The sequence below is a fragment of the Calidris pugnax genome, unplaced genomic scaffold (genome assembly GCF_001431845.1).
Source record: "Calidris pugnax isolate Ruff unplaced genomic scaffold, ASM143184v1 scaffold61, whole genome shotgun sequence".
Taxonomy (NCBI): Eukaryota; Metazoa; Chordata; class Aves; order Charadriiformes; family Scolopacidae; genus Calidris; species Calidris pugnax.
Window position 1 is genome coordinate 2,146,347 of NW_015090945.1, and position 19,453 is coordinate 2,165,799.

The window sequence follows — 19,453 nt, forward strand, 5'->3', positions numbered from 1 at the left end:
ATAAAAAACCTCAGCTGCCAGAGTCGTGTTACGCTGTTTGTCTATTGGGTGGATATAAGTGAGTTGATAAAGTATTGCATTTAAAGCATGTCATGACAGAGCACACGCATGGATACTACTTGTTTTTAAGGAAGCAGGTTCTTCAAGGAGTAAATTCTTTTTTTGAATGTTTGCATATCTTATTGAATTTGGCATTGTGGTCACTGTAATAGCACAATCCAGATAAGAGCATTTTTTATCTCCAGAGGTACTGGTTACCTGGAGGTAGAAGTGGTGAATGAGTATCAAAATTTATATGAATATGCACAAACATATTCCCCTCGTTAGCACATCGTGGGTATGTTTCAACTCTGCCTTTAACTTCCACTTCCCCCGTCCCCACTTTCTACAGGAGTGAATCAGTTGATATTCTTCAGATAAATGGTGAGTCACAGCATTAGGGAAAAACAACACTGCCCTGAATCATTTCCGATAAGTGCATAAATTCAAACATCAATATTAATTTTTTTGGAGTCACTTTGTTCTGAAATGCTCAAACATACTCAAATAGAGGTTTTAAATGTAAAAATGGTAGTGACTTAAATATTTATATGATGTTATTGTAAGCTTCTAGTTGCAATATGACCGTTTGTTTTGTTACTCCAATTTCTTATTTATAGCCTGAAAGTTGACGACATTGCTAGGGAGGACCTGCTGAGGAAACCATTCTAGTTTGTACCTAAGAAATAATACACTGGTCTCAGAGTACGCAATCTTATTCACAGTTGAATTGATTATTTATTTTTTTTTGTAACTTGTTTATTTTAGCTGTAGATTTACAAGCAAAACTCAGAGTACTTTGGAGTTATGTGCTAAATTAAATAATACCCAGGAAGATTTAAAAATCCAATTCCCAATTTTACATGTTTAAAGAGAACCAACGTGCACTATACTTTTATTTTAATAAAAAATAATAATCCTAAACACCCTTACATCAATTAATATATTCATCTTTTGGTAATATTAATCACACTATAATATATAATTTTACATGGTAAAATATGCTTTTTAAAACTTCTACAAAATAATATAAGTATTTGTGTAATGTAATCTGTATTTGAGGTATATAGAGGAGTTCTGTAGTAATTTGTTTTTAAAGTTCTCTACTGCACATAGAAATACAGCTTTTGCTTCTTAAAAGCTGAGGACGTATCACCGCAAACACGTGATGAGCACAGGTTTTAGTAGCAGCATTTGAACTCGAATAATAAGAATAAGAAAAAAAATATTCAAACCCCACCAAACTTGTAAAGTGCTCATGCCAAGCCAAAGCAACATCAAAAATAAACCAAATTATGTTCAATCCTACAAAATCGCAGGGGTGCAAGTTAAGTCAGATGTTGGTCTGAGTCTGTCCGAGCTGCTGTTGGGATCCCTGTTTTCAGTGTTGATCAGACTGAAATCAACCACGTGTCAGCAGACACAGTTACAAAATAATTAAACATAAGGATTTATGACATGTTGTAAATTTGTGGGTTAAGATAGGACTTAATGTTTAAAGAGAAAAGGATGTATTTTAAATCCTGAATGAGGTATAAAATATTTAATCATTATATTTTAAAAATTGTTGCAATGCTTTCATATGCAATGATACTAAAAACAATTCTGTTGATTTTTTTAATTTTATTTCAAAACCTGACAGTAATAATCTATACGGAAAAGATTCCAAGGATTTTTATTTTTCATTTTCATTCAGACATTCAATTAATTTTTTCTACTCTAAATAAGTCACCTGCATCAGTGCAGTCAGTGAACAGCTTGAAAATTCTGTGCTATCCAAAAAGCCCCACAACGGGAGAACGGTCTAATCCTTTTTACTGAGCAGGTATCGCTGTCTGAGGGGTATGGTACAGCTTCCTCCACGGCTGCAAACTTGCCATTAGCTTGAAAAGTGACTGTGTGCTTTTCAGCATGTTGAAAAAAAAAATTAAAAATAATATTAAGCCCCACAAATACTTTAGTGTTACCTCAGTTCACTTCTGCTGAATAAACACAACGATTTATGTAGCATCCTGCAAAACAGAGATTTCAGAGAGATGTAAGTTTTGATTCTGAATCTTCAGAAATTATTGCATTTTGCTATGGCTGTGAGGTCTACCTACAGGAGTATTTGGCTTTTCTGTTTTATTTTACAGTTAACAACATTTGATTAAAAAATGAAAAGAACAGTTTAAGTTGTTGTTACACGGCATTTTTTAGTGCAAATAATTTTTGTTTTCTTAGTGTCAGTAAAGGAACAAATTATTACTAGGTAACTCAAATATAACTAATCACTCCAATCGACAAAATGAATGTCAATTTAAAACAAAACAAAAAACCCCAATGTTTTTATTTTATTTCTTTTTTTTTTCCTTCTTCTTCTGATGTTGGCAGAGATAAAAGCTGTGCAATTACATCTCAGCAGCCGGGATTCTGTATTTCACTGGATTTGTCAATCAGAAAGCTCAATTTACTTGTTCGCTTTCATAAAATTTAGAAGCAGAGGACAGAACGGTAACCTGGTCTTCTGCCTGTACCAGGGCAGAATTGGTTCCAGCCTGTATATTTATTTGGTAATGTTTTGGCCAGTTATTTTAGAATTGCTTAGCAGTGGGCCAATCTTTGCTCTCCGGGGAGATTTTTCTATCGGTTAACTCAATGTCAGGTTTTTCTCTTTCCCCTACTGATATATTCCCTTTATTAATTTCCTCCCATTACTCCTAGTTATACCTCCTTTTACTATGCTAAATAATTCTTTTTATGCTAAATAATTCCTTTTTTCCATTTTTGAGTTATCACTCTGTAACATTGCTGTTCTTTTTATGGAAACTGCCTCAAATTGGCAAGATCTAAAATATGCTGAGTTAAATCTCCTATAAAAGACTTTATTGACAATTACTATAACTTAAACACAGTCCTGCTTTAATAAGCTCAGCTAAAACTGAAGTTTGAATAATTTTTGTTAGCCGAACCAAGAAATCTATTAAAAGGACCCCTCTATTTTGAACTGTTTTGTCATGATGTAATGGGGCCAAATGATTAAGCATAGCTTAGATATAGCCAAAATCCTCTGGGTCAAATTACCATGTCTGCTGAGAAGCACAACAGGCTTGAAAGAAACACAGATGCTGGAGAAATGTTTCTGGTCAGAGGAGGAAAAGCTGTCTCCTTTTTCCATCGTGGGAGCTAATTTTGGTGGGCTCTCCTTCGCCCTCGGTGCATTTTCCTCAAGGCTGAAGACTGCCTAGTGCTGAAACCCACAGACACCCCTTCCAAAAACACTTCTTTATAGAATCACAGAATTGTTGGGATTGGAAGGGACCTTAAAGCCCACCCAGTGCCACCCTCTGCCCTGGGCAGGGACACCTCCCACCAGACCAGGTTGCTCCAAGCCCCATCCAGCCTGGCCTTGAACCCCTCCAGGGATGGGGCAGCCACAGCTTCTCTGGGCAACCTGGGCCAGTGTCTCACCACCCTCACAGCAAAGAATTTCTTCCTGAGATCTCATCTCAATCTCCCCTCTTCCAGTTTAAATCTGTGCCCCCTCATCCCATGGCTCCCCTCCCTGATCCAGAGTCCCTCCCCATCTCTCCTGGAGCCCCTTGAGGGACTGGAGGGGGCTGCAAGTTCTCCCTGGAGCTTTCTTCAGGCTGAACCTTTCTCTTACCATCTGCGGGAATGGGGACTTGGTGCTGAAAATTTGGCCTTATTCTTCTCCCACTCACCATGTGGGTGCTGATGTAGGAGCCAGAATCGGTCCTTCTGCAACAACACCCGCATGTCCAGGGTCCTATAAGGGCTGACTGAGGCACTGAGGAGGGAATGCAATTCACAGTGAGTATTATCTGCAGCCAAAATTTGTGATGGGTTTTCATCAAACTTTGTATCTGGGAGGGCCCAGACACCTGTGTATGCTTAAATGGTTCTGTGTTGGGTTTTTTGTTGTTGTTGTTTGCTTGTTTGGGGTTTTTTGTTTGGTTTGGTTTTGGGTTTTGTTTTGGTTTTCCTTCTGTTGCTTATTTTTGTAAAACCTTGATTTCTGCATCTCACAGGATTGGCCCCTCCAAGTAAGCGTGTGTGTCTGTGAAGATAAATGTTCTTTATTTTCTTTAATTCTCTAAACTGATGCGAATTTGTACAGAGTTTTCAGTGTTGTAGTGATAGCAGTCTTTATTACATTACTTTCACTGATCAACATATTGGTTCTGATAAAAACTAAGGCTGCTGAAATTCATCTTATTTTGCAGAGTTTAAAGCTGTTTTTAGAATATTTTGTCTTGTCTGGCAACGTGATCTCTTATTGAGGATAACAAAAAAATGACAGGTAATGGAGGCAAAAATCCTGCAAGTAGTGATGGTATTTTTTTGTTTCACAATTACATTTAAAACCTTCATTTTGTTTTTATTCTGATATAATGCAGATAAAACTATTCTGAGATCCCTTGGAGTGTGGAAAAGGTGCTTCATGTAAACAGGTCCCTCTGCCTTGTTCTTTAGACTGTAGTGAGGCTGCTGAAAGGTTTGAGTGATGGTGCAATGTTTTAAATTAACTATAGATTTGGGGTTCTGGTCCTGCTGAGTTGAGTACTATAAACATTGGAGGATGATTCAAAACAAACCCAAGTGACACAAGCGATCTTCATTGAATCATTTGGCATTTCCTTGACTTGTTTAGATACAAATGCTTTTGTTTCCTTTTGGGGAATATTGTTTTTAGATCTAGTCTGAACTTTCATTTATAGCAAGCACTTTGCAAGATAAATAGCATGATTTTACCTGAAGTAGCTAGTTAAAAAAACAGCAGAGTGGAAAGGAAGGGAGTGGTGGCATTTGGAGGCTCTTGTTTTCCTGGTGTGATTAACTGTACTCTATTCCTGATCAACGGTGCTCTCCGGTTCCAGTCTCCTGACTCCATCACGTGCTGTTTATTGGGTAAAAATTTCCAACATGAAATTGCTATGGCTGAGAAGGAAGAAGTACGATGCTCACGTGTGTGTGTGTGTGTGTGTGTGAGTGTATTCATTACCGTTTGGGGTAGCAGGTGTGGAGAGCTCTTTCTCCTCGGTGTGAGTACGTTGTGCATGGGTGGAAGGCACTGAGAGATCTTATGCCGCAATCTTTTGTGAGCGGCAGCTTAACATTCTTTTTATCGCTTCACTAGAAGGGGACCACGCGAGCCAAGGCCCTTCTCCAGTGCTAACAGCTCAGGAATATTGCTCAGCTAAGTGATGAAGAGGGCTTATACGCTGAAAGGACTTCAGAAAGAGGGTTATAAAAAAAAAACAGAAACAAAAAAAGACCCCCAAACCTCGAAACAGTTTAATCAGGTAGGAAAGAGGGACAAGAGGGTCAAAGCTTTATCTTACGGCTTTAATTTTTGAGTGTAGAGGCCTTGTTGGAAGGGTTGGACTTGAGCTGGAAGACTAGATGATCGTGCGAGAGTGTAAGGATATGATTTTCTCCTTTCTGTAGTTAAAGAGCCAGGAGGCGTAGCACAGCAGCCCACGGAAGGGTGTTTATTTATTGTTTAGTTTTTCCCTTTTCCTTCTTGCTCTGTACAGCAGCTTGACCTCTCTATTGGATGAGTTGATGGGGTTGTCCTCTCTTTGATCCTTTAGAGCCTTTTTGCATCTGCAGTCATGCTCACTATTAAAAAATGTGACGAGCTATGTAGAATTTCCTTTTTCGATTGCAGCAGAAAAAATAGGCTCCTTTGTAATAAAGGGGGACGGATGGAGATAAAACAAAGATTAGGCCATTTCAACAGCAATCACTTAGTTGTGTTGTGTACTTCAAAGAGAAACAGGGAAATAACGAACAACCCATGCAGAGGGGACTTTAGGAGAGAGTAGAATGAGATGTTAAAAATAAACAAAACAAGTAATTGATGAGAGCTATGCTTAATACAAAACGCATCTTTCCCTTTTGAAGGGCAACATCACACATCCCGAATGTCTCATGCTGGCTGAGAAAAGAAAGACTAGTTAGTGGCCAAGAACACCCTGATGTTCTGTGCTACAAATTGAAAGTGAAGGTTACTTTCTTGTAGACTTTATCTTAAAGCAGTAAAACGGGTAGCTGCAGCTACAACTGAAAGTATTGATTTTGTAATTTCAGCAAATTAAGAACAAGACAGGAAACCTATTAAACCTTTCCACTGATTGCCAGGGCACTTTTTGGTGATGCTGGTGCTGACATTAAAATTACATGCGCCTGTCTCTTTAAAGCCAAACATATACATTTTACAGAAGATAGTGCCAGTTAACATGCTGAAAAAGGATCTTTATAAATCTGTGTAATTTCACATTTCAGATGTGAAACTTTTGAAGCCTGATGACATGAATGTCAAGCAGCACATCTAAAATTTTCATAAATTATGGTTCATGTTAGATGTGCTTTTATTACATTTTAATAAATTAAAATTTTCACAAAGCCAGAAGATTTTTTATAATAATAGCAAAGATGGTAACGCTAGTAATAGCATTATCTGTCAGAACATTATGAGTAATGATTATGTAAAAATCTATGTAACAAAGGCTAACAGAAGAAATGATCAAATTATATTCTTCTGTATCTTGTATAAAACAAGTTATTTTATTACGGTAGCAAAAACCCAACTTCTCTTAAAGCAATATTTAAATTACTTTTAAAAATCGGTGTAATTAAATTCATGTGAATTACAATAGTTAAGATCACTTGTTTCATAAAGGATTGTTTTAAAGCTTTGCTTTAATATTACTGAGTATAAATTAAAACGTTGCGTCTTTTACAAATGCCATATTTCTAATAGTCCTTAACGAGAAAATTTTTCATTAAAAGTGGGGCAAGGCAAGGGAAATTATACCTGGATTCACTCTGAACACCCTATAAAGATGTAAGTTTCCAGTTTATCCAATTCATAAATATTTTGTTTCATCTGAGCAGATATTTGGCATCATTCCAGTGGGTAAACAAGCACGGGTTTTACACACACAAATCTCATTTACAGGCAAGCCATCATCTCCACTGACTGTAGTAGCTAGCAATTTGTGATGTGCCTCTAACAGAACCGCACAGGGATAGGGGAGGTGGGGAGAATGTAAATTTGAAAAGAGAGATTGGATTTGCAACAACAAAGGCAACCTTAAGAAGTGGGGGGGGACAACACTGCTGAGAGCCTTGGAGCCAAAAGTCTCTACTGGAGGGGACTTCAGGAACTCGTAGCAGGTGTTGACACTGTCCCTCTGAACCTCTGAGTGAGTTGGTGCAGCTGATGTTAGTAGTGAAGCAGAACGATGTATGAAAATGAGCACCAGGTGTGAAAATGTGTATCTACAGATAAAGGCATGGGATGGTGAAGTGGAGAGTTTGACCTGGAGAAAAGAATGTTCTGGGGAGTCCTTAGAGCCCCTTCCAGTCCCTAAAGGGGCTCCAGGAGAGATGGGGAGAGACTCTCAATCAGGGAGGGGAGCCATAGGAGAAGGGGTAATGGTTTTAAACTGGAAGAGGGGAGATTGAGATGAGATCTCAGGAAGAAATTCTTTGCTGTGAGGGTGGTGAGACACTGGTGCAGGTTGCCCAGAGAAGCTGTTGGTGCCCCATCCCTGGAGGGGTTCAAGGCCAGGCTGGATGGGGCTTGGAGCAACCTGGTGTGGTGGGAGGTGTCCCTGCCCAGGCCCCCTGCTGGAGGAGCTGGGTGATCTTCAAGATCCCTTCCAACCCAAACCATTCTATGATTTAATAATAAGAGAACTCTGGAATTAGTAGGAGGACAGATGTAGAGGAGTGCAGAGCTTCAAACAACCTAACAAACAAAATCTTTTTCCTCTGCTGAAAAAGTAAAACCCTTGGGGAACGCTGGAGCTGTGGAACCAACCATCCAAACCCAGCAGAAGTTCAGGTGACAACAATGATTCTGCAGCACGTCTCTTCAGTTCACCAGCAGTGCACGTGTGTGGCTGTTTATACACACCTACATCTTTTCCTTTCGTTTTGAACAGCAGATATGCCAGGCTGTTTGATGCCTGCCAGGCTGGCTGTGCATTGCATAGTACGTGTGTATTCAGGTGACACCTACAGCTCCACAAAAGCGTTGATGCTTTATTGCACCACAATTAATCACACAGAGCCATCCAGCTCCCACACACCTCAGGGTCTGGGGCTTCACTTGACCTGGAGCAATGAACATGAAGAGGGGGAAGATGCAATAACAGTAACTACAGGTGCACACAGAAGTTATTCACAGTGGCCTAAATACTTACAGGTGGCCACCAGGATAACCACTCCCAGATGGCGGTGATGTGTAGGAGGAGAGGCAAAAGATAGGTTTTAAGGGGGAATTTAAAAGGAAAACAATCAGTCACTGCTTGAGAGATGATGCTTTATCTGGTGCAGGATGGCTTCAATAACCTGAGAAGAAGCTTTAACTTGCCTTGCTAGAGCTCTTTCTGGCCATTTGATAATGCTGAGATTTTATTAAACCTATGGTGGGTTTGAGTCTTCTCCTGAATTTCTGTCTTTTCTGAAACTGAAGTGAACTGAACTTCTGAACTGTCTTTTCTGTTTGTTTTCCTATCCCCCATCACAGGTGCTCACTCCCTGCCACTCTCCTGTAGGTCTATAATTTTGCTAAAGTTGCGAGTGGTGGTGTTTCCACTTAAATTTTTTCACAGGGTTTTTTGATTTATTTGTAATTTTTTCAGATCCACCAGAACTTCTAATTGCGTTTGGTTTTTGATGGAGTGTTCCAGTTTTGAACTGGAACATATGCATGTGCATGTTTTGCATGTTTATATGTGTATTTATGTATGTAAATATAAACGTGTACCAAAATCCCCCACCTATTGGATTTAGGAAGGTGAAAGAGCCAAGAATGGCCAAATTCCTTCCTGTACTTGATATCAAGTGAACATTGGAATGTCAGTCTTTCACATCCAGGGAGAATATGTAAAAATTCAGATTTTTTTTTCTGCTGTACAGGAGATAGATGGGGACATACACAAGAAGAACCAGTAACCAAGTAAGGTGGGACAGTTGCTGGAATATGGCTCAAAAACCAGAATGTAGTCGAATGTATAGGCCTGCCACAGTCCTGGGAAGTGTCCTCATTAAAAGCTCTTTTATGGTATTCTGCAGAACTTGCTTTCCATATGAAACACTTGGAGAATCTGGGTTATGACCCAAGACAGAAAGGGGAAAAAAATATTAAATCTCCCAAAGTGCTGCAACGAGGAGAATCATGTCCTGCACAACTTTACTTTTCCACTGAGAGTAATAGAAGGTTTTTTGACACACGTGAACCTGTGCTCAAGAATGCACACGTGCACACTGGAAAACACTGATCTTTATTAAAATTTGACTTTTTCCTTGAAGCCTGGCCAGAAATGCAGAACCAGAACTATCCAAAGGCCATGTGAAAGTGAATCAACAGGTGACGAAAAGTTTGACGGAAACATGTTTATTTTGTGGAAGGTAGTTTTGGATACCAGTATCCCCATTTCTCAGTGGGTTGCAAATAGCAAGAGCTAAATTCATTTGCATAGTCAGGATAAGGTTATTTGCCACTGCTGGCATTGTGAATTAGTTGGAAAATATGTCTACTGTTGCTTTTGAGATATTGACAGAAGCTCTCAAGGGCTGATTTTCAGTAGACACACAGTGAAAATAACACTTATAATTGAGGGGTAAGGAAGTTAATAAAGATTAAGTTATAAAACTCTCTGATAACAGGATTGTGCTAAATGAAATGGTACCAAACATGGGACATGCTTGTAATAAACGGTGTCATTTCAGACTTAAGTCCCTACAAAGTATCTGTCTGAATTTCTCAGAAAGGGTATAAAAATAGCATAAGCGAAATAAATTCCTACAAGCATAAACCAAAGAGAGAAATAATGAATTTAAACTATCTTAAATAAATTGGAGAAGTAATTAAATCACCGTTCTTGGATGATTTTGCCTAACTAGATGAAAGCAGATTGATATCAGTAATAGATTTTGTACTAGAAATAGTGATAACTTTTATAGGCATTGAAATAGAATGTAATAGCAAATAGCAATGAGGGAAATAGGAAAAGAGAAAAAATATTTTCTGACAGTTTGTTTTCTTCTGCATACGGTGCACACTATTGACACAGCATAAATACACAGCGTGCGTGCCTGTCGAAGCCTACACAGGGTTTTTTATTGTCTAAGTTCTGATTTTCCTTGGTTTCTACTTTCACTTAGATAAGCAAACTGATAGGAAGCAAGTGTTCCTTTATGAAGAATTGACTTTTTCATTGAGAAATCATTGAGTGCTAAATATTCTTTGATGACCTGAAAAATATTTCTAAGGATAGCAAAAAGGAGAAATCTTTTGATGTTAAAATGCTTTTTTTTTTTTTCTTTCACTGCTTTCAAATAAGGAAAAAAAATAAAAAAGAGAGAGAGGAGTGAGAAAAGAGGAATTATGCTTTCAGTTTATGGAATTCACTGGCGTGTGAAATTTATGAAGGAATTTTGTTTTTATTTTCTTTGTTCCCCCCAAGTTTTCCTTATTACTTAGTCAATGTTTCCACTGGCCAAATACATGAAAATAATGATTTTGTCACATGGTTGTGACTAATAAAGATGTGGTTAAAGGCAGAAATGGTAAATTATTGTCTTGAATCAAACTTGGAAATAGTCAAGAAAATATCAGATGTTTTCCAGAAATAATTAAGTGAAAATCAATAGCTCTGTTTGTCAGTTCCTGATATTTCCTATCTTCTCTTTTCTCTGAGAAGGAAGAAATGAGTTGAGTTTTGGTTTTGGTTAAATTTTACAATGTCTAGATGTTTTTCCAAACTTCTTGAAATCATTCCCTTTCTAGCTTAGGCATTTTCTATCATTGTCTTCATCCTTAAAATACCTTTATTTTTTATTTACTTTTTTTTTTAAGTGGGCATAAGGCACTGTCTACTTGCCTTTGTTAGTAATATAATTCAGTTTTTCCCAGTAAATGCCTTCCTGGAAGAGGAGGATGGTCTTTGTCCACAGCCCCCATTTTTTCCATACTGAGTGTGGAAGCTGAATGTGCCTTCCTGGAAGAGGAGGATTGTTTCTGTCCACAGCCCCAACTTTTTCCATACTGAGTGTGGAAGCTGAATGTAGCTTCCTCCTTCTCTGCTACATTCCCATGTTTCCCACTGAAAAGAAAATCCACCCATAATTACTGTAAACCTGAAGGAGAGATATTGGAATGTTCTGGCTCTGACACTGTCCTTGCCTTTGAAATCTCAGCTTTTGCACTGCTGAAGGCCTCGATGGGGACCTATGGAGTAAAACCTACAAATGGAAATTTTTTTATATTGTGATATTATGGGAAATGGAATTGGGTTCAGAATTAATTTATTGCATTGGTTTTTGTTTTGTTTTGTTTTGTTTTGTTTTTCCTTTTCAAGAAGGTCAAAGTTTGAGAAGTGTTACATGGAAACAAACTGTTTGGTAACGTTCCCCTGGAATGTGACTGAGAAGTGATTTTCCTTCTGTCTCTTCACAACATTTGCAGATATAATGCATATTTATCATTTTCTGCCCTGTTTTGTTGAAGCTGTTTAGTTTTTCTTGACTCTTTTCTTTTAGGAGTTACCTGAATGTGTTAGATAACCCAATGGGCAAGTGTGCCTTAGACATATTATTTTTTAAGCTCAACAGCACACAGGGAAGAGATTAAGCCATTATTGTATTGTGCTTCCTTTGATTTCTTTGACAGGGTGACCAGATACTGGCTTAAAGCTGGGGCTGAAGAGTTGCAGCCTCAGCATGTCTGGAGAAAAGCTTGATGAATCCTGAGGTGTGATACCTTAACTGCTTTTTCACATGCTAAATGGAGGATGATGAAACTAAGACAAGGCAAGACGAGACAAATATCAAAACAATCTTTTATAGTGATGAATAATCTCTAAAGGGAAGCATTAGAAACCTGCAGCCCAGGCCATCTAAAAAGAGTTTTCTTATAGCCCTAGGAAGTTTATTCTTGGTAGCTACTGTCCAGCTTAAATTTGGACTAAATGATGAAGCAAGGCTTGTATGCTTCCTTGAAACTCCATTTTTTCCCAAAAATCTTACCTGTCTACTAAGAGAGATCATACAATGAAAGAAGGTGACCAGTTAGGTCAACTAATTGGTCAACTGATCATCAACTCAGGAGGGGTTCCTGGCTCCCTGTTGAGGTGTGTTCCTTTGGGGAAGTCTCCCTTCAAGTGGGAAAACATTGTTCTTATTGGCAATATGAATACAATTGTCTTCATCACTGGTTCCAGAGCTGCAACCCTTAAACTACTTAAGGAGCATGAGGGTGGGTAGTTTCTGTTTGGCCTCATAAACTATCCTCTCCCAAAGGGTTGGGAGAGAAAATGGGGTAGCCCTTTGTACCCGAGTGCATCGTCTCCCATGGAATATAAAATAAAATACATTTGCAATATTGGAGCTATCTTTCCTGAAACCAAAGATGCAAATTCAGTGTATTGAATTCACATTTTTGTTCCCTGCACAAACAAAGGTGATACCACTGGAATTCTGATTAAGTGTAATGAGGGAAAGTGTAATGTATTCATTCCTTCCACTCTGGCTTCTTGAACAGATTAGCTGCAAAATTTGCCCTTCTTCATGCTCACAAAACATAAACATAGTTAAAAGGAAATCATAATACTACTTGATGTGAACCCAGTGCTTAATTTTTTAATCTTTAAAGAATAAAAGTTGATATGTCAACAGCAAATTAAGCAGATGACAATTTGGTCTATTTATATTAATGGTTAATAATCAGCAGATTAACACTGACTCGTACCAAGAGCAGGTTTATGTCTGGACAGTAGGAGGTGATAACATCCTACTCAACCAAGCTGTGCTTGAGTCTACCACAGGATTATGTGACCAAGTCATAAGATTCTTAAAGGATGTAGCAGACAGAAACCCTAGCTTAGGGAAATTTTGTCCAGAAACATCATTAAAACAGAGAAAAAGAAGCATGGGGACATTTGCAGAGAATATTTTAGTTTTTAATTATTTTTATGTAGATACATAGTATGTTTTTCATTTTATGAATACACACTTTGCATTTACTACACCTATACTTGCATAAACACTCAGATAGGTTGGAGATAGCCATTATCACTTGTTAGGATAACTTAATTAAACTTGCTTATTAAAACCCTTTAATTCGTTAGTGATAAAATCTTGATTAGTACATTTTCCTGCTAGGTGACCTTCTAATTTAATAGAAAACGAATTTTTAAATGGAGAAAAATGCCTGTGGCAGAGATTTTGTGCAAGTGAATAGAGTTTGTAATACGCATAGGGATATAATCGAGCCTAATTAGTGAGGGTGCAAATGAATTTTTATTTCATACACCAGAAGTGTCATTGATGAACCATGGTTCAGAGTTTGAAATGCATTCAGGCTGGCAGTGTGGGACTGAAGTCTGTGGGAAAATCACAAGCTAATTCATTGATTGCCCCTTGGAAATTACTGCTGTTAATTGTTAGGTAATTAACATGGAGCTACAATTATATTGGCCTTAGGGGGTGATTAATGTTTCAACATGTCACATTAGCAGCGGCTGGATTTTAAAAGCTTTTCTTTTCACATGGTTTAGAGACAGATGGTATATTGTCTATGGAAAATTGTTTTCTTTTACTAAAGTTTATACCAAGACTAAGGGAATATTCTTTTTGTGCTACAGCCTATTTTTATATGGTTGAATTGTAAGCATCTTGGACTGATGCACCTTAAGAAATAATATTTGTTTAAAAAAATTCCCATTATTCCTGCTATGAATGCATAAAATATGCAGGTGGAAAGGAAATAATTTCTGTTCTTATTTTTTTCATGTAGAAAATCAAAAATAGATAATGTAAGATTAGACCACTTCATGGCAGCTCTTACATTATTTAGTGATGATACAAGGAAAAGAATTGCACAATATGATACTTATTACAATCAATATAATTTAAACAGAAACCAAATAAAACATGTTGAACAAATGCATTTAGTAACAGTAATAAAGAGTATATTAATATCTCCACACTTCAATATTATACTTTGTTCTGTGTTAGGGTTTTGTTTTTTTTTTTTCTCTTCTCACAGTTCCAAGAGTGAGAATAAGGCTGGCGTGGACTTTTAAGGATCATTCTGTATTCTGCTTCTGCTATTAATATGCAGAAATAAGTCCTTAAAATGTTCCCTCAAAGACAGTATTCCCTGTGTTAGAAGCCTGTGATGTGATCCTGGGATGATTACTAATGTTTGGGGTTTTTTTTGTTGTTTCCCCCTCCCCCTCATATACTGCTACACTAGATAGATAACTTGCAAACTGGTGGGTTATTGGTAACCACTGTGTAAATATTTTATTGGTAATATTCCTAAGATATGTAGGATGTATGTTCCTTTTTATGTCAGAAGTTGGAAGTTTTGAAAGCATTTCAATTTTTTTCTTATAATTGAGTATGGAACTAAGTCTTGTGAATGGATATATTTAGATGTCACACTTGGAATGGTTTCTAGAAATTATTTAGGTTTCTAAGATCATTTTAATCTTTTTCCATAACCAATGAAGTCCCAGAGTCCAAAACTGGACTTCTGGTAGTTGAAAGGACAAGTTTCTCTGACACCATATGTCTTTCTCTTGTTTCATTTTTTGGCTTCCCATGATATTTCAAGCTGCAACTTTTCTTAGTAATCTCATACTATGGTCTTTGTTAGGAGCCCTGTCACTTGCATTTATATTAAATGTTCCAGTACAAAATATGGCAGAGATGTTTATTACTTTCAGCCATGCTTGCTGATAACTTAATTCCTGTTAAAATATCTAAATCTGGAGGACAGGTTTCTGCTTTAAAAATAGTCTTTTTTTAGAATAAAAGGCAAAGACATTTAGCAGGAAGTACAGGTGTTTAAATGTTTTTTTTTTTCACTGAAAGGGTTATCAGGCATTGGAATAGGCTGCCCAGGGAGGTGGTTGAGGCCCCATCCCTGGAGGTGTTCAAAAGCCGGCTTGATGTAGTGCTGGGAGGTCTGGTTTAGTGATGATGCTCCTTGTTTGTTGTGTGGGTGTCTATTTTTGTCAGTTAGGTTGATGGTTGGACAAGATGATCTTTAAGGTCCCTTCCAACCTAGAAGATTCTGTGTGATTCTGTGATTCTGTGAAATGTTGTAAATATTAGTTTTGATTTTCCTTTCTACAGAATAGCATGCATTAAAAGTTTAGTAGGCACCTAGGTTTCATTCAGCTGAATCTTCTTTCTCAGAGGACCCCGGGTGTTACCTAAACATGCAAAGTGTCAGTGACTGAACTGGAAGAGGTGGGTTTTATGAAGAACTTCATGGAATGGAGTGATTAGGAATGATTATACAGCAGGAGATCACCTGCATTTAGTTAGTAATACAGGCTTTCCCGTGCCTTCGTCTGAGTGATCAGGAGCCAGAAAATCTCAGTACATGGGTCGGTTTAACCAGAGATTCTGACCACTGCTTTTAAAGAGCAGTAGTAGTAAGATGATACAATGCTTGGTCAGCAGAATCCTTAAGCATATGTTTAACTTTAAGCACATGAGTAGTTCTGTTGACATTACAATTAAGTCTCTACTTACATGTTTTGTTAGATTAGGGTCACTGCCCCAGGAGGACTCCGTAGGGTAAGAACACTCTAATTGGCAGTCTTACGAAGTTAGTCCTGGCCATGTGTCTATGGAATAGTACATTCGGCTGTCCAAAACCTTCAAATCAAAGGGTCTGTGGTCATATATCCCAAGACAGATCCAAATTTACACTAAGGCCATTTTAGACTTCCTTAGTATGTAAGTGATGTGCAACTATTATTTATTCCTGCTTTAAGAACTTTCTGCATTGCCAGTGCATTAATAAGAATGAGCATCAGACTTGACATAATTATTTTATCACTAGTAAAAGTTTGAGGCCGTAGCATTCCTCAAATGTATGTTCTAGCTTCCCAGATTCTTCTCTTCTGAATCTCCTTTTGATTTCTATTTATGGGGGTATTTTTGTACTAGTTTCTATATTTCATGAAAGCAGTGCTTATACTTCTAGCCTGTTTTAAATGTAGGCTTTTATGGTCATTCACTGTAACACAAGTCTAAGAGTGCAGTGAAAAAAAAGAAAAACAGAAGGAAACTGCATAGATTGATTTCTTTTCTCCCTTTTTTAAAGTGACTGTAATCATCCTACTAAGGAAATTGATATGGACAATATCTCGAGTCTCAGGATTTCCAACTTTGACTCATAAATTCCTAAGGCTCTCTAGACCAATGTGCTTCAGAGGACACGATACAGAAGTTTCTGTCCCTTGCTAAGGAACAGCAAGATCTGTGAAATAGGCATTAGAGTGTTCTAACACAGTTTGTTCAAAAAATTGGAGTGAAAGGCTCCGTTGCTGTATGGAAAAGATGCTTGAAGAGAAGGCTACCAGGAGTAAGGAGAAGTATCCAAGGAATTGGCTTCTTTGAAGGAAAGTTAAGGAGGTAGAATAGAAGAATTTCTCCTTTGTTGGTGAAGATATACAGATACAGCTTTTGTAAGTTGCCCCTGTCCCTCCCCAGCTGTTTTTATTCCAGTGGTTTCCTCACACTTAACTGGAAGAAAGAATTGGGGGTGGATTTGTATGCATAAACAATGCCATGAGGAACATTGCACCTCCCCACAAGTAAGTATAAATATGCATCTGGCACAGGATATAATGTTCCAGGAGAACACAGCTCCTGACGGGTGCCTTCTACAAAACCTTCTGGCCCTTTGAGTGAAGTTTGTGTCTGTCTTTGGCTCTTCTGCTGTTGACAAGGCTCCATACATGGACAGACCAACTTTCAGCCATTCCTTCCACCTCTCCACCCCACCTCATCACCCAGTAAGCTCATTTGTCTCCCAGCTCCGTGGGCATAGTCACCACTCTCCCAGCAACATCCGTGAGATTTTTGGATAATACGTAGGTATTTACATTTAAAACATTAATAATGATGATTGAAAAATTACCCTAATTCTATATTTTTTAAGAAATGGAACAAAGCTCCCCATTATGCTTTTTCTCAAGATTTTATATCTGTGTAAGAGACAACTGTCTTAAAGGAAGCTATCCCTGACAGATAGGACTAGGAGACACCGATCTCAACCAACACACACATTCAAAGACATCTTATTTGGAAAAAAAAAAATAATTGAGGAAATCTAGAAAAATCTGTATGGAAAGTGAAAGACATGAAAGCTGCTCCCTTTTGGAAATTTCCCATCAATCAACTGCTTAGTTTGTAGGAAAAAATATGGGAAAGTATGTTTATTTTAAACCCATCTGAGAACACAGCCCAGTGGTGGAGCCAATGCCAAGCACCTCCATATCTGTAAGTGCCTGTGATTCTATGCATAAGAATCAGAAGTTCAATCCATGTACTTCTAGGGGATTGTCAAACTAAAAAAAATTGAAAACAAGAAGACTGTCAAGGTTAGTCAATTTTTAGGAAAAGCAACTTTTAGGAAAGCCCTTTAAAATCCCTTTTTTGACCTCTTTGCCTGTTTTTCCACTGATTTATTTGCAGTCTTCCCTCCCAAATAAGACTTTGCTCTTCTAGACAGCCATTCAGAAATGAAATACTCCTCCTTGCTCTCACTTTTTAACTATTTCTTCTGATCCTCCACTTCATTTCCTGCTTGTGCAGTTGGCAATATACCTGTATTTCTTACTGTCATGTCTCATTGTCTATGCTGGAACCCTCCTCTTTGAAATAAATCCTCTGACCTTCTCTTTCTAATGTCTAATGACCACAACAGGCTCTTCACCAGCTTTGCTCGTAATCTTATCTTTTCTCTCATTGACTGTATAAATCTGTTTCTGTCACAGGCGAACTGACTTCTCTCCTGTTCTTTGAAAGGTTGCTCAAATCAAAGCTCACTGGCTTTGCATCATTCCATAGAGTTCCAGTGTAAAATTGCCCACTTTCTGCATTCTCTTCCTCACAGTTCAAGCTCCATGCTATCTTGGTCTTTCTAAGAGAACAAAGACATTTGTCACTCCTTTTTTGCTGTTTGAGACTAGTTTGAGTTTTGGTTGCTTTGGGTTTTTTCCCATTGTGTTGATTGCTGATATTGCTTCATGAAGGTGGCTGTAAGTGCAGATAATAATTCAATTATCTGAATGCTTAGAGGTGAACTGAAATGTTGGTTCTTGGCTGAATCCAGAATCCAAAGAGGCTAATTTTCCAGGGACCCTACAGCTGAACTGTAGGTCTTGCATTCACTCTTACTATGTGTCTCTGCTCTCTGCACACATCTGTCCTCCTGCGTGCCCTTTGTGTTCTCTTAAATATTATTATTATCACTGCAAGTAACTTGAGTTTACTGAGTGTAACTTGAGTGTTTAAAGCTGTTTTTGTCCAGATACACTGCCCCTAAAGAAGTCCACAGAGGGCTTGAGTGCCTGGGATCAACAGCTCTGCAGCTCTCTGTCCAGGCAGAGCATTTCTTCATGTAATTCACATCATGGCTATCCCAGTAAAGTAGTGGTAGCCCAATTGGAAAAGACTCGCTTAACCCTTTTCTGTGGCACAAAAGGACCTGGGGGTGTTGGTCGACAGCCAGCTGAATCATAGAATCATCCAGGTTGGAAGGGACTTGAAGATCATCTAGTCCAACCGTCAACCTAACTCTGACAAAAAAAGGAATAAGAAGTAAGCAATAAAAATAAATAAGAAATAAGCAATAAAAAAGTCACTAAACCATATTCCTGAGTAGTTGAGAAAGTACTGGATATTAAATATGTTTTTAGGGAGACATACAGTAGAAAAGAAAAGGACCTGGGGGTGTTGGTAGACAGCAGGCTTAACATGAGCCAGCAGTGTGCCCAGGTGGCCAAGAAGGCCAATGGCATCCTGGCTCGTATCAAGAATAGTGTGGCCAGCAGGAGTAGGGAAGTCATCGTGCCTCTGTACTGGGCACTGGTGAGGCCTCACCTCGAGTGCTGTGTTCAGTTTTGGGCCCCTCACTCCAGGAAGAACATTGAATTGCTGGCGCGTGTCCAGAGGAGAGCCACCAAGCTGGGGAGGGGTCTGGAGAACAAGTCCTATGAGGAGAGACTGAGGGAACTGGGCATGTTTAGTTTGGAGAAGAGGAGGCTGAGGGGAGACCTCATTGCCCTCTACAACTCCCTGAAAGGAGGGTGTAGAGAGGCAGGGGTTGGCCTCTTCTCCCAAAGGACGAACGACAAGACCAGAGGAAATGGTCTGAAGTTGGGGCAGGGGAGATTTAGATTAGATATTAGAAAGAACTACTTTACTGAGAGGGTGGTCAGGCACTGGAACAGCCTGCCCAGGGAGGTGGTGGAGTCACCATCCCTGGAGGTATTTAAGAAACGTGTAGACGTGGCTCTTCAGGGCATGCTCTAGTGCCCAAGGTTATTGGTTTATGGTGAGGTGTTGAGTGTGGGGTTTAGTT